Source organism: Sciurus vulgaris (assembly GCF_902686455.1).
Source record: "Sciurus vulgaris genome assembly, chromosome: 4".
In the NCBI taxonomy this organism is placed as follows: Eukaryota; Metazoa; Chordata; class Mammalia; order Rodentia; family Sciuridae; genus Sciurus; species Sciurus vulgaris.
In genome coordinates, this window is record NC_136464.1 from 153,205,947 (window position 1) to 153,217,387 (window position 11,441).

At 39.8% G+C, this 11,441-nt stretch overlaps 1 pseudogene across 1 annotated transcript; it reads right to left on the reverse strand.

The window, feature by feature from the left end:
* Positions 1-8,025: 8,025 nt before the first annotated feature.
* Positions 8,026-9,337, reverse strand: LOC306660297 (elongation factor 1-gamma-like; annotated as a pseudogene). The gene has a single exon. The product of its transcript is annotated as an elongation factor 1-gamma-like (transcript).
* Positions 9,338-11,441: the final 2,104 nt, after the last annotated feature.

Genomic DNA, 11,441 nt, shown 5'->3' on the forward strand with positions numbered 1-11,441 from the left:
AGGTTTTGTAGAACTCGGCTGAGAACCCATCTGGTCCCGGACTTTTCTTTGTTGGTAGGCTTTTGATGACCTCTTCTATTTCATTGCTTTAAATTGATTAAGTTGTGTATGTCCTCCTCGTTCAGTTTAGGTAATTCATATGTCTCTAGAAACTTGTCGATATCTTCGAGGTTTTCTGTTTTGTTGGAGTATAGATTTTCAAAATAGCTTCTAATTATGTTTTGTATTTCACTCATGTCTGTTGTGCTATTTCCTTGTTCATTCCTAATTTTAGTAATTTGAGTTTTCTCCCTCTTTCTCTTTGTTAGTGTGACTAAAGGTTTATCAATTTTGTTTATTTTTTCAAAGAACCAACTATTTATTTTGTCAATTTTTTGTATTGTTTCTTTTGTTTCAATTTCATTGATTTCAGCTCTGATTTTAACTATTTCCTGTCTTCTACTACTTTTGGTGTTAGTCTGTTTTTCTTTTTCTAGGGCTTTGAGCTGTAGTGTTAAGTCATTTATTTATTGATTTCTACTTCTTTTGTTGAATGAGCCCCATGAAATAAATTTTCCTTTCAGTACTGCTTTCATAGTGTCCCAGAGATTTTGATATGATGTGTCTTTGTTCTCGTTTACTTCTAAGAATTTTTTTATTTCCCTCTGATGTTTTCTGTTATCCATTCATCATATAATAGTGTGTTATTTAATCTCCAGGTATTGGAGAAGTTTCTGTTTTTTATTCTGTCATTTATTTCTAATTTCAATCCATTATGGTCTGATAGAGTACAAGGTAGTGTCTCTATCTTCTTATATTTGCTAACAGTAGCTTTGTGGCATAAAACATCGTCTATTTTAGAGAAGGATCCATGTGCTGCTGAGAAGAAAGTGTATTCATTCTTTGTTGGATGGTATATTCTATATAAGTCGGTTAAGTCTAAATTGTTGATTGTGTTATTGAGATCTGTGGTTTCTTTATTCAATTTGTGTTTGGAAGATCTATCCAGCGGTGAGAGAGGTGTGTTAAAATCGCCTAGTATTATTGTGTTGTGGTCTATTTGATTTCTAGAATTGAGAAGGATTTGTTTGACGTGCATGGATGAGCCAATGTTCAGGGCATAGATATTTATGATTGTTATGTCTTGCTGATTTATGCTTCCCTTGAGCAGTATGTAATGTCCTTCTTTATCCCTTCCGACTAGTTTTGGCTTGAAGTCCACATTATCTGAAATGAGGATGGATACTCCAGCTTTTTTGCTGTGTCCGTGTGCATGGTATGTTTTTTCCTATCCTTTCGTCTTTAGTTTATGAGTATGTCTTTCTATGAGATGAGTCTCTGGCAGGCAGCATATTGTTGGATTTTTCTTTTTAATTCAATCTGCCAGTCTATGTCTTTTGATTGATGAGTTCAGGCCATTAACATTCAGGGTTATTATTGTGATATGATTTGTATTCCCAGTCATTTGACTCATTTTTGTTTTTGGACATGATTTGGGTTCTCCTTTATTTGGCTATTCCTTTAGGCTAGTTCCTCCCGTTGCTGATTTGCATCGTTGTTTTTCATCTCTTCCTCATGGAATATTTTGCTGAGAATGTTCTGTAATGCTGGCTTTCTTTTTGTAAATTCTTTTAGCTTTTGTTTATCATGGAAGGATTTTATTTCATCTTCAAATTTGAAGGTAAGTTTTGCTCGGTATAAGATTCTTGGTTGGCATCCATTTTCTTTCAGGGCTTGGTAAATGTTGTTCCAGGCCCTTCTAGCTTTTAGGGTGTGGATTGAAAAATCTGCTGATATCCGTACTGGTTTCCCCCTGAATGTAATTAGATTCTTTTCTCTCGTGACCTTTAAAATTCTGTCTTTATTTTGTATGTTAGGTATTTTCATAATAATGTGCCTTGGTGTGGGTCTGTTGTAATTTTGTATATTTGGAGTCCTATAAGCCTCTTGAACTTGGTTTTCCATTTCATTCTTCAGATTTGGGAAATTTTCTGATATTATTTCATTGAATAGATTGTTAATTCCTTTGGTTTGTTTCTCTAAGCCTTCCTCAATCCCAATAATTCTTAAATTTGGCCTTTTCATGATATCCCATAATTCTCGTAGATTCTGTTGATGATTTCTTACCATCTTATCTGTTTGGTCAACTTTGTTTTCAAGATTAAATATTTTTTCTTCAATATCTGAGGTTCTGTCTTCCAGCTGTTCTATCCTATTGGTTATGCTTTCTATGGAGTTTTTAACTTGGTTTATTGTTTCCCTCATTTCAAGGATTTCTGTTTGGTTTTTTTTCAATATCTCTAACTCTTTATTGAAATGATCTCTTGCTTCCCATATTTGCTCTTTTAACTGTTGATTGGTGCGATCATTTAATGCCTGCCTTTGCTTTCATCTCCTCCTTCAATGCCTGCATTTGCTCTTTCATCTCCTCATTTTCTTCCCTGATTGTTTTAATTATGTACATTCTGAACTCCCTTTCTGACATTTCTTCTACTGTGCTGTCATTGGGTTTTATTGATATAGTATCTACGTTTGTTTGGGACATTTTCTTCCCTTGTTTTCTCATATTGGTCAGATGTCAGTGGGACTCTGTGATATTGCAGATTTCCTCTATTGGCTTATAGTGTCCCTGTAGTTTTCCAGTGTATCACCTCCCAGCCTTCAGTAGCCTGAAGTCTTGGAGGAACTTGATAATGCAGTGCTTCTGAAGAAAGCTGCCCCTAGCCCGCTACTGGTTCCAGGGCTTGGAGCTGGCTCATGTGGAAAGGCTCTCACTGGGGAACCTGCTCCGAGAAGCTGGCTGTGTGGGAGAAGCCCACCACCAGAGTGCGCAGCCTACCTGGGGAAGACTCTAGCTGCCCTGCCCTACTCTAATAAGCCGCCCGAATCTGGGCCGGCCTCCCGGGCTCAGCTTCACTGAGTGGGGGATACTCACCCCTTGGCTCTATTTTAGTCCAAGTCTCTCAATGCCTCCCCTTCTTGAATCATGGGTTCTGGAGCGACTGGAGATGCAGTCACCCTCTAGTCCACCATCTTGGATCGCCCCGTGGAAAAAGCCTGCGGCCGGAGGGGGCAGGGCCACCTGGAGAGGTCTCCGGGTGCCCTGCCCTGGTCCCAGAGGCTGCTTGCAGGTTCGAGCTCTCCGCTGGCTTGGGGACTTGTGGCTGGCTCTGTGTAGAAAGGCTCTCACTGGGCGGTCTGCTCCGAGAAGCTAGCCTAGAAAGGCGCTTCCCGTCAGAATGAGCCGGGCCGCTTGGGGAAGTTTCTTGCTGCCCTGTCTTGGTCCCTGAAGCAACCTGCAGGCCAGAGCTCACCGCGCTGGCCTCAGGGACATGGAGCTGGTTCTGTGCAGAAAGGCTCTCACTGGGGGGCCTGCTCCGAGAAGCTGGAGAAGCTTACTGTGTGGGAGGAACCCACCACCAGAGTGCACAGGGCTGCCTGGGGAAGCCTCTAGCTGCCCTGCCCTACTCTAATAAGCTGCCTGAATCCGAGCCTGCCGCCCGGGCCAAGCTTCACCGAGTGGGGGAGACCCACCCCTTGGCTCTATTTTAGTCCGAGTCTCTCAATGCCTCCCCTTCTTGAATCATGGGTTCTGGAGCGACTGGAAATGCAGTCACCCTCTAGTCCGCCATCTTGGATCGCCCCGTGGAAAAAGCCTGCAGCTGGAGGGGTAGGGCTGCCTGGAGAGGTCTCTGGCTGCCCTGCCCTGGTCCCAGAGGTTGCTTGCGGGTCGGAGGTCTCTGCTGGCTTGGGGACTTGTGGCTGGCTCTGTGTAGAAAGGCTCTCACTGGGCGGTCTGCTCCAAGAAGCTAGCCTAGAACGGCACTTCCCGCTGGAGGGAGACTGGCTGCTTGGGGAAGTCCCTGGCTCTACTTTTAGTTTCTTAAGTAATTTGTTAAATAATAACATTTATTGGAAGAGTAACAAAGAATAATTCAATTTAACTTGAGTATAGACTACATGATAAACGATAGCCTCCAAAACAAATACGACCCAGTGCCTGCTCCTGCTTTGTAAAAAAAGTTTTATTAGAACGCAATAATGTAATTTTCCCTAAGTGTTATCTGTGGCTGTTTTTGTGCTACAAGAGCTGATTTAAAGAACTGTGACTGGGATCTTATGACCCACAAAACCTAAAGTACTAACTCTCTGGGTCTTCCTAGAAAAAGTGTGCCACATCCTGATATAGATTCCAAGTCAGATAATATGTCTATAATTTTGCATTTAACATTCATCAGATTGAATTTATAATTTTCTACCTGATTAGAAATGCACACATCTCAATATTATATAGAAATTATTTACTTTTACAAAAATCACCTGATCAAAGAGATTTCCATAAAAATCAATGCCTTTATTTTTTATTAGGAATTTTCATATGCTCTCAATACTAAAAAGGGAGTTCATTGTGTTCAGTAAGTAAGGTTAGCTTTTTTTGCATATTATTGATAAGCCTCAGGGAGTATTAATTCATTCCTTATTGAAAAATGTTATCAAACATCAGGTAAGACAGTGATGGGATGCTGAGCGAATGGAGTTCTTCATCATCTGTACCTTTAGAAATGTAACCAATTTTCAAATATCACTTCTAAAGCAGGAATTATGATGCATTGTGAGCATGAATATTCTAGCTCAGGTGTCCAAGAAATAGAACTTAAATTTTCTTACTGATGACTTAATAATGTAGTCTGTTTTTCCTAGCTGAATTCTATATGTTGCAGAAAACCTACTTTGGGCTGTTGAAAATATTCCTAAGACATTCAGACATGAAGGCTGGTGTTTTCTTTCCTCTCTGTCCTTAAAGACCCCACAGAGTTTTTAATTCCAGTTGGCTTGTGCAGTCATCTTAATGGATGCAGGAAAGAGACTGAACTGATTGTGCGTATAGAGAAACTGTAGACAGCTGCTGTGTTGATCCAACCGGACCTTTGTGCTGCCCAGTTGTCATCAGTCCGTGTTGGTGTGCCCGGGGGTATGCACATCCCACCTCATCTCTGGCCATTTGGTCCATGTCACTTCTGCTATCATACCCACTGGTCATCCTTGGCAAGAGTTATACATTCATGCCCACGGCTCTCTGTGGCTGAGGAACCTTGGCCCATTCTGGAAACAAAAAACAAATAAATAACATCATCACAACAATAACCCACCATCATCCCCAAATATTCAAAAAATACTATATAATTTGGGTAAATTCTAAAAATCAGTAATATTCAATTTGGGTACAGAAAAAGAAGCCTCAGAATACTGCTTGTACATCTATTTTGGAATTTTTACCAACTGCTTACAATTCTGTATACAATGACTGATTAACTCTTATAGACTGTATGGTTGTGTACAAAAATTTTTGGGTATGAATGATCATTACACACAATTAAAAAACATTTTAATTAATTAATTTTAAAAATAATCTTAGATGCAGAAAAGTTTCAGACAGTCCAAGGAGTTCCTGCTGTTTACCCCTCATCCAGTTTCTCCTCCTACATATAAAAGGCCCTGGGTTTGATTCCCAGCACCCCCCACCAAAAAAATTCTCAATTACCCCTGGCATTAACATCTTATTTAACCACAAAAATATGTTTTTAAAGAATCCAAATCTGAATATTCAAATTAAATTTGACAGCTTTGTCATCAACAACTGTTGAAAGACAGAAAAATCCGCACTGTATAAATTTTTAAATTATACAAATCATTTCTATAAAACATTATACATGTATAATATGCCACATAATGATTTATAATATATACAGTAGAATATTACTCAATTTCTTCAAGAATTTGCCCAAATGTCTCTTAATGAGTCCTTCTTAATTGCTCTTCCTAAAATTGCAAATTGGCCTTCTCTTGATATTCAAAATTCCTTTTTCTCTGTATTTGCTTCTTTGTGTGGCTTTTATCATCATCAAACATACTACCAAACTTATTTATTGATGATGTTTGGTAGGTATCTTTTATTTTTCCTCAAAATTTCCTTTTCACAAATTGCTTGAAGTCAAGGATCTTATATGTTCTTTTCATGGCTATATCTCCAATGTCTACAACTGAGTTTTTTCACATTCTAATTCTCAGTATTTGATTTGTATATAAATATTTGTAAATAAATATATATAGAATATATCTAAATAAGAATAAAAATTTTAGAGGGCTATTATCCAAAATATTGGTAAGGGTCATTTACAGGTGTTTCATAATAATATATCATTTTATGCACCTTATACATTTTCTAACACTAATATTTACAATCAGAAAAAATATGCTTTTGAAATGAATATCTGTGCATGTGTTCATTAAATGTGTTGTTGAAGATACTTGTGCATTCTATTGCTGATGAAAAAGATATATGGCAGAGAATCTGTAAATCCTTGAGTGTAACAGCCTCCAGGTCCTTTTCAGACTCGGGGGACTTCCAAACTGCCTAATTTATTCATTATCGATTCAAGCCAACAATGATTTCAATTATTCCTGCTCTTTTCCTGCCCTTCTCCGGTCGGTTGCTGATGTGCCCCTCTAACCTTCACTTCTTCCGTTCAACACCTGACTCTTTTCCTTCTCCCTCCTTCGGTCACCCAACACTCCCCAGCCAGCCATCTCCTCACGGCGTCCAGGCCTGTCCTTGTCTCCCGTATCCCACAGCCGGCCTTACGTAAAACACCGGCTTCTACATGAAACACTGGCTTCTTACCTCATCAAGGCAAGAATGTAGGTTTTATTCATCCATTGCCCTACACGGTGCCTGAATTAAAAAAAAAAAAAAAAAAAAAAAATTACAAAATAAATCATACATTAGGGGTAAAAATCCAAGTGTGACCTTCTTTTAAACTAGGAACATGTGCAGTCTTCTTGAAGAGGACAAACTTCAGGAAGGGGAAATTCACCTCCTCCCTCTACTTCTCAGAATTAGTTTCCGAAGATGTCCTACATGGTCTGCCCCGAGCACTTCCTTCGTTTCCTCCTCTGGCATCCTTGGGCATCCCCTCCCTCTGGCTTCTCCTTTTACCTTATCACTCTGCTTCTTCGATTTAATGTGTTTCCAGATTTCCTGTATGGCACCAGAGGTTCTTGTTCTTGTTTTTGTTTGTTTGGTTGGACTTGTTCGTTTGATTTTCTTCATGAACTCACACTGAGACAACTTTCCTGTCGCTATCGTTTTCACATTTGTAATCAGCCTCCACCCGCCATCTGTCATTTCCAGTGGAACCAGACATGGCAGCAATAAGAAAAATGTTTAAATGGACAGGCAACATTTATTGGGTACCTGACATATGACAAAACCTGCTGAACATCTTATGTGAATCCCCATGAGGCAGGTATGAATTCTATCCAAATATTTAGAGAATGGGTAATTATCATAGAGTTTGTCCGGAATAGCAAGGGGAAGAAATAAAATTTGAATTCACATAGTATGGCTGCAGAATCAGAGCTCTTAATCATATGCTGGACTACTAAAAATTAACGCTTTGAGCAAAAAGGAATGGAAGTTATCTGGTGGGTGGAAGGAGTGTTCTCAGGCATCAGAGGATGTCACTGTTTATGTGGTAAGAGGATGGGCACGGACTCTATGGGAAAGACACTTTACTGGACTTGGCCTGCTTTTGCTCAGAAGACATCACTTTGAAAAGGATATCACAGTGTAAATATACAGATAAAATTTTGATGAGAATTTATTTTTCTTTCAGTTCTATATGAGTGTTATTTTTCTTTGAGGCACAAATTGTTAGAAGCCAGAGACTGGTACAGTACTGAAGGTACCATGCATAGCAATATGGATTTATATAAAATCTAACTATAAAAATTGCATACTAATGGATGGCGCCTAATAAGAAACAGTCTCAAGGCATCTGGGGAAAAGCAACAGCTTCAAAAACACTGAGTGTTGTAAGTATTTTGAGTCAGTAGGATAAGCTCCTTAAAATGTTAAGATTGTTCAACGTCTGCATAAAGGAAAGCAAAGCCAAGAGCACTAGTCAATTGTGTAATCTTCAAGAGTTTCATGATATCAAGTATATCTGTCTGTTTTAATTCCTGTGTAAATAACATTTTTTTGTTTCAATGTTCAGTTTCCTTTAATGACCCCCATCTCCCTGCAGGGCAGACGCAAGCAGCTAGGCAATGGCAAGAGATGTTCACTTGAAGATCTCGCCCTAGCTGAAGACTTTGGCCCACATGCTGGAAGGTCCCTCCCTAGAAAAATACTCTGGAACTGGTGTCTGGGTAGTCTCACTGCCAGGATCCAGTTTGCACCATGTATATGACTTATAGTCCACCTGCCAATCTGGACTCAGCAGAGAGGCAAGGTCCTGGCCTGGGAAGACCCAAACTCCAGAAATGGAGCTACTATTTTTGGTTCCAAAGAGGATGACACTGGCCAAGGCATTCTTCCTCGGCTTGTCCAATCACTGAAACATTCCAGTGAAGAGGTTGCAACTCATGAAGGTCTGGATGAGTTCTTCAGGAAAGAGGTTCCCCGACTACCATAAGACCAGCCACAGTTGGATTTTAATTCATCCAACACAACGGTACTCTTAGGCAGGTGAGCAATGGGGTCCTCGGCCTTGGGCTCAGCAGCTAGCACCAGCTCACATTCATCCGTCCCCTCCTCTGAGCTGGGGTAGCTGCCTTTCCTCTTCTTTATTCTAGACCTGGGACTTCTGCTTCTCTTCCTGTGAACCTTCTCTTTCCCTGGGGTGTCCTTGTTAGGCCGGCTCTCTAAAAACTTTTTAGCATCAAACTGAGGCATCTTCTTACACAGTTTCACTTTCCCCAAGAGACCCTGGAGCAGGGGTTGGTTAATACAGGTGAGGAACCAGCAGTTGGTAATGGGAAAGACCTGGTGGAAAGAAGGCTCCAAATCCTCTTTATGGAACCACAATAGGGTGCAGACAACTGCAGTGTCAGCCAGTGTCACTTGTTTGTCCACCAGAAAAGTCCTGACTTCAAGTGAGCATCCAGCAGCCCCAGAATTTGCCCCACCTCTTCCTTTGCATTCTCAGTGGCCATTTGTTGTGGCGTATGATGCCCAAGGTAGGAAACACCCAGGCACTGACTGGGGGGCACTGTGTCACTATTGGCAAATCTCACCCACTGCACCACCTAGGCTGCTGCCTCTGGAGTACTTCCCCACAGCGTCTCATGGTAGGCAATGGCATTACTCTCAAACTCACAGAATCCATTGTCATCCTCAAATGCTGGAACCATGCCAGCAGAAAATTTATGGAGAAATTCAGGTGTGTGGTTTGTTTGGCCAAAGTGAAAATGGGGTGTGAGTTCCACTGTACTGAGGAGGGATGAGGGCCTTGAAGTTCCTCCAGTTTTAAGGATATGTGTACAGGGTCCCAGTGGCCATGGTGGTTCTGCAGAGAAAGGGGCTGTAAATAATATCTTGAAGTGAATATCTTGATCAGTGATTTCATAATTCCCTTTTTTCCTGAAGACTTCAAGCTTTATCTTCAGGTTCCTCTTGACACACTTCGACATACAATGGGAAAACTATAGGTATCAGAGGATGGAAATGTATTTCTACTTTGCCTTACTTTAGTATGCAAATGTTGGTTTTCACTGCTACAGTATTTTTCCTGTTTTAAAACTACTGCCTTCCCTGTGCTATTTCTTAGTAGAAATGTGGTTATTATGATTTAGTATGAGGTGTCCCCCAAGAAGTCAATTTTGAGACAATGCAACAAAGTTTAAAGGTAAAATAATTAGGCTAACCTAGTCAGTGGATACACTGAGGGTGGATTAACGGGGTGATAACTGTAGGCAGGTAGGTTGTGGATGAAGGAAATAGGTCACTGGGGTGTACCTTTGGGGTTTATATCTTGTCTCTGGTGAGCAGAGTTCTCTCTACTTCTTAATTGCTATGTCCTGAGCTGCTTTCCTCCTCTAAACCCTTCTGCCATGTTGTTCTGCTTCACATTGGGCCCAGTCTTTGAACTGAGACCTCTAAAATCATGAGCCAAAATAAACTTTTACTCCTCTATATTGTTCTTGTCAGGTCTTCTGGTCCCAGCGATGAAAAATTGACTAAAACAGTGGATGAGAAGTCTGAGAGTATTAACACAGGGTAAATCCTTCAGGCCGTCTTCACACTAAGTCTCATCTCTAGTCCTGTCCTTCAACTCACTGAATCTTGCCTCAGTTTTCTCTGAAGCTGTCTGTCACTCTCATTACTATCCTTTGGATCTTTCTAACTTATTTTTGAGTATGTACTGTTTCCCTTCTAGGCTTCCAACTTTCAGTATCTCCTGGTCTTATTTCATTTGTAAAAATTCAAAAGCATTTTTTACTCCTAAAACCCAGCTCTGGTAATGCCACCTCTGTTGCTTAGTGCCTTTGAACACTCAACTGTAGAAGGAAGTCTGAACTTCTATTCAGGCATACAAATCATCCTATGAAAATCAACATTAATTTACTAACCTCACTTTAAGTCTCAACAGATACTTATACACAATCCTGAATTGTTTTATTTCTGATTTCCCAGACATGTCTGGGGCAATATTGACCACATTTTTTTCCTTATCATATTGAGTTCTCAGCTCAAATTCCACACTGTCAATGTCATCATCTTGATCTGCCCAGTCAATGGTCCCCTGGTCTTCTGATCTCACCCACTGCTAAGGTGGAAACCCTCCTTTGTCACACATAGCAAATCCTGCAACTCTCCTGTCTCCTGAACTAGTTCATTCATCAAACATAAAGCTACATATTCATACCATTTTTTTTTAGAAAATTTCAAGCTTTAAAGTGCTACATTTTTTTCATCTTTGAAGGCATTTCATCCAGATTATATTTAATGAATGATCAAAATAAATTCACTCATTCATTCAAAAATTTTACTGAATGCTTTTCAACTATTTATCTTCAAACAAAGTTGTACTGTTTCCAGTGTGAGTCAATACAGTTTCTCTCCATCTTTAATAGTCATTTCTAAATAATAAAGCTGTAAACAACACATTTGGGGGTAAAAAGTGGCCTCTGAATATCCTCAAGCTGTTGCTCATCTGTGCACATCTGTTGGTGGTTATTAGTCACAGAGAAATGTCTAAGAGTTTACACGTTTTATTTAAATTCTCCTTCCAAGTTGCTTCATATTGGCTAACCATTATTAGATACTGACTACACTAGTCTTTTTAATGTACAAAACATTGCTTCTTACTCTGAATCTTCCTGCTTGTTCTTTATATTGGTAACGTAAGAAAGCTCATAATCAATATCAGATTGAAAATAATTCTGAGAACTCCAGATGTCTTCTTTCCTTCAGACAGAAATATTGCGTTGAATTACTACAGTCTTTTTCCATCTTGTGATTCTGAGGGATTATAAACGCTTTACAGTGTGTTGTTAATAAGCAATTGCATTTGGCCAAATGATTGCCCCATTATTAAACTAATCCCACAAATGAAGACTCAGTTACAAATACAAGCTACTGATAATTCATAAACCCATTGAATTTTATTCTTCAAATA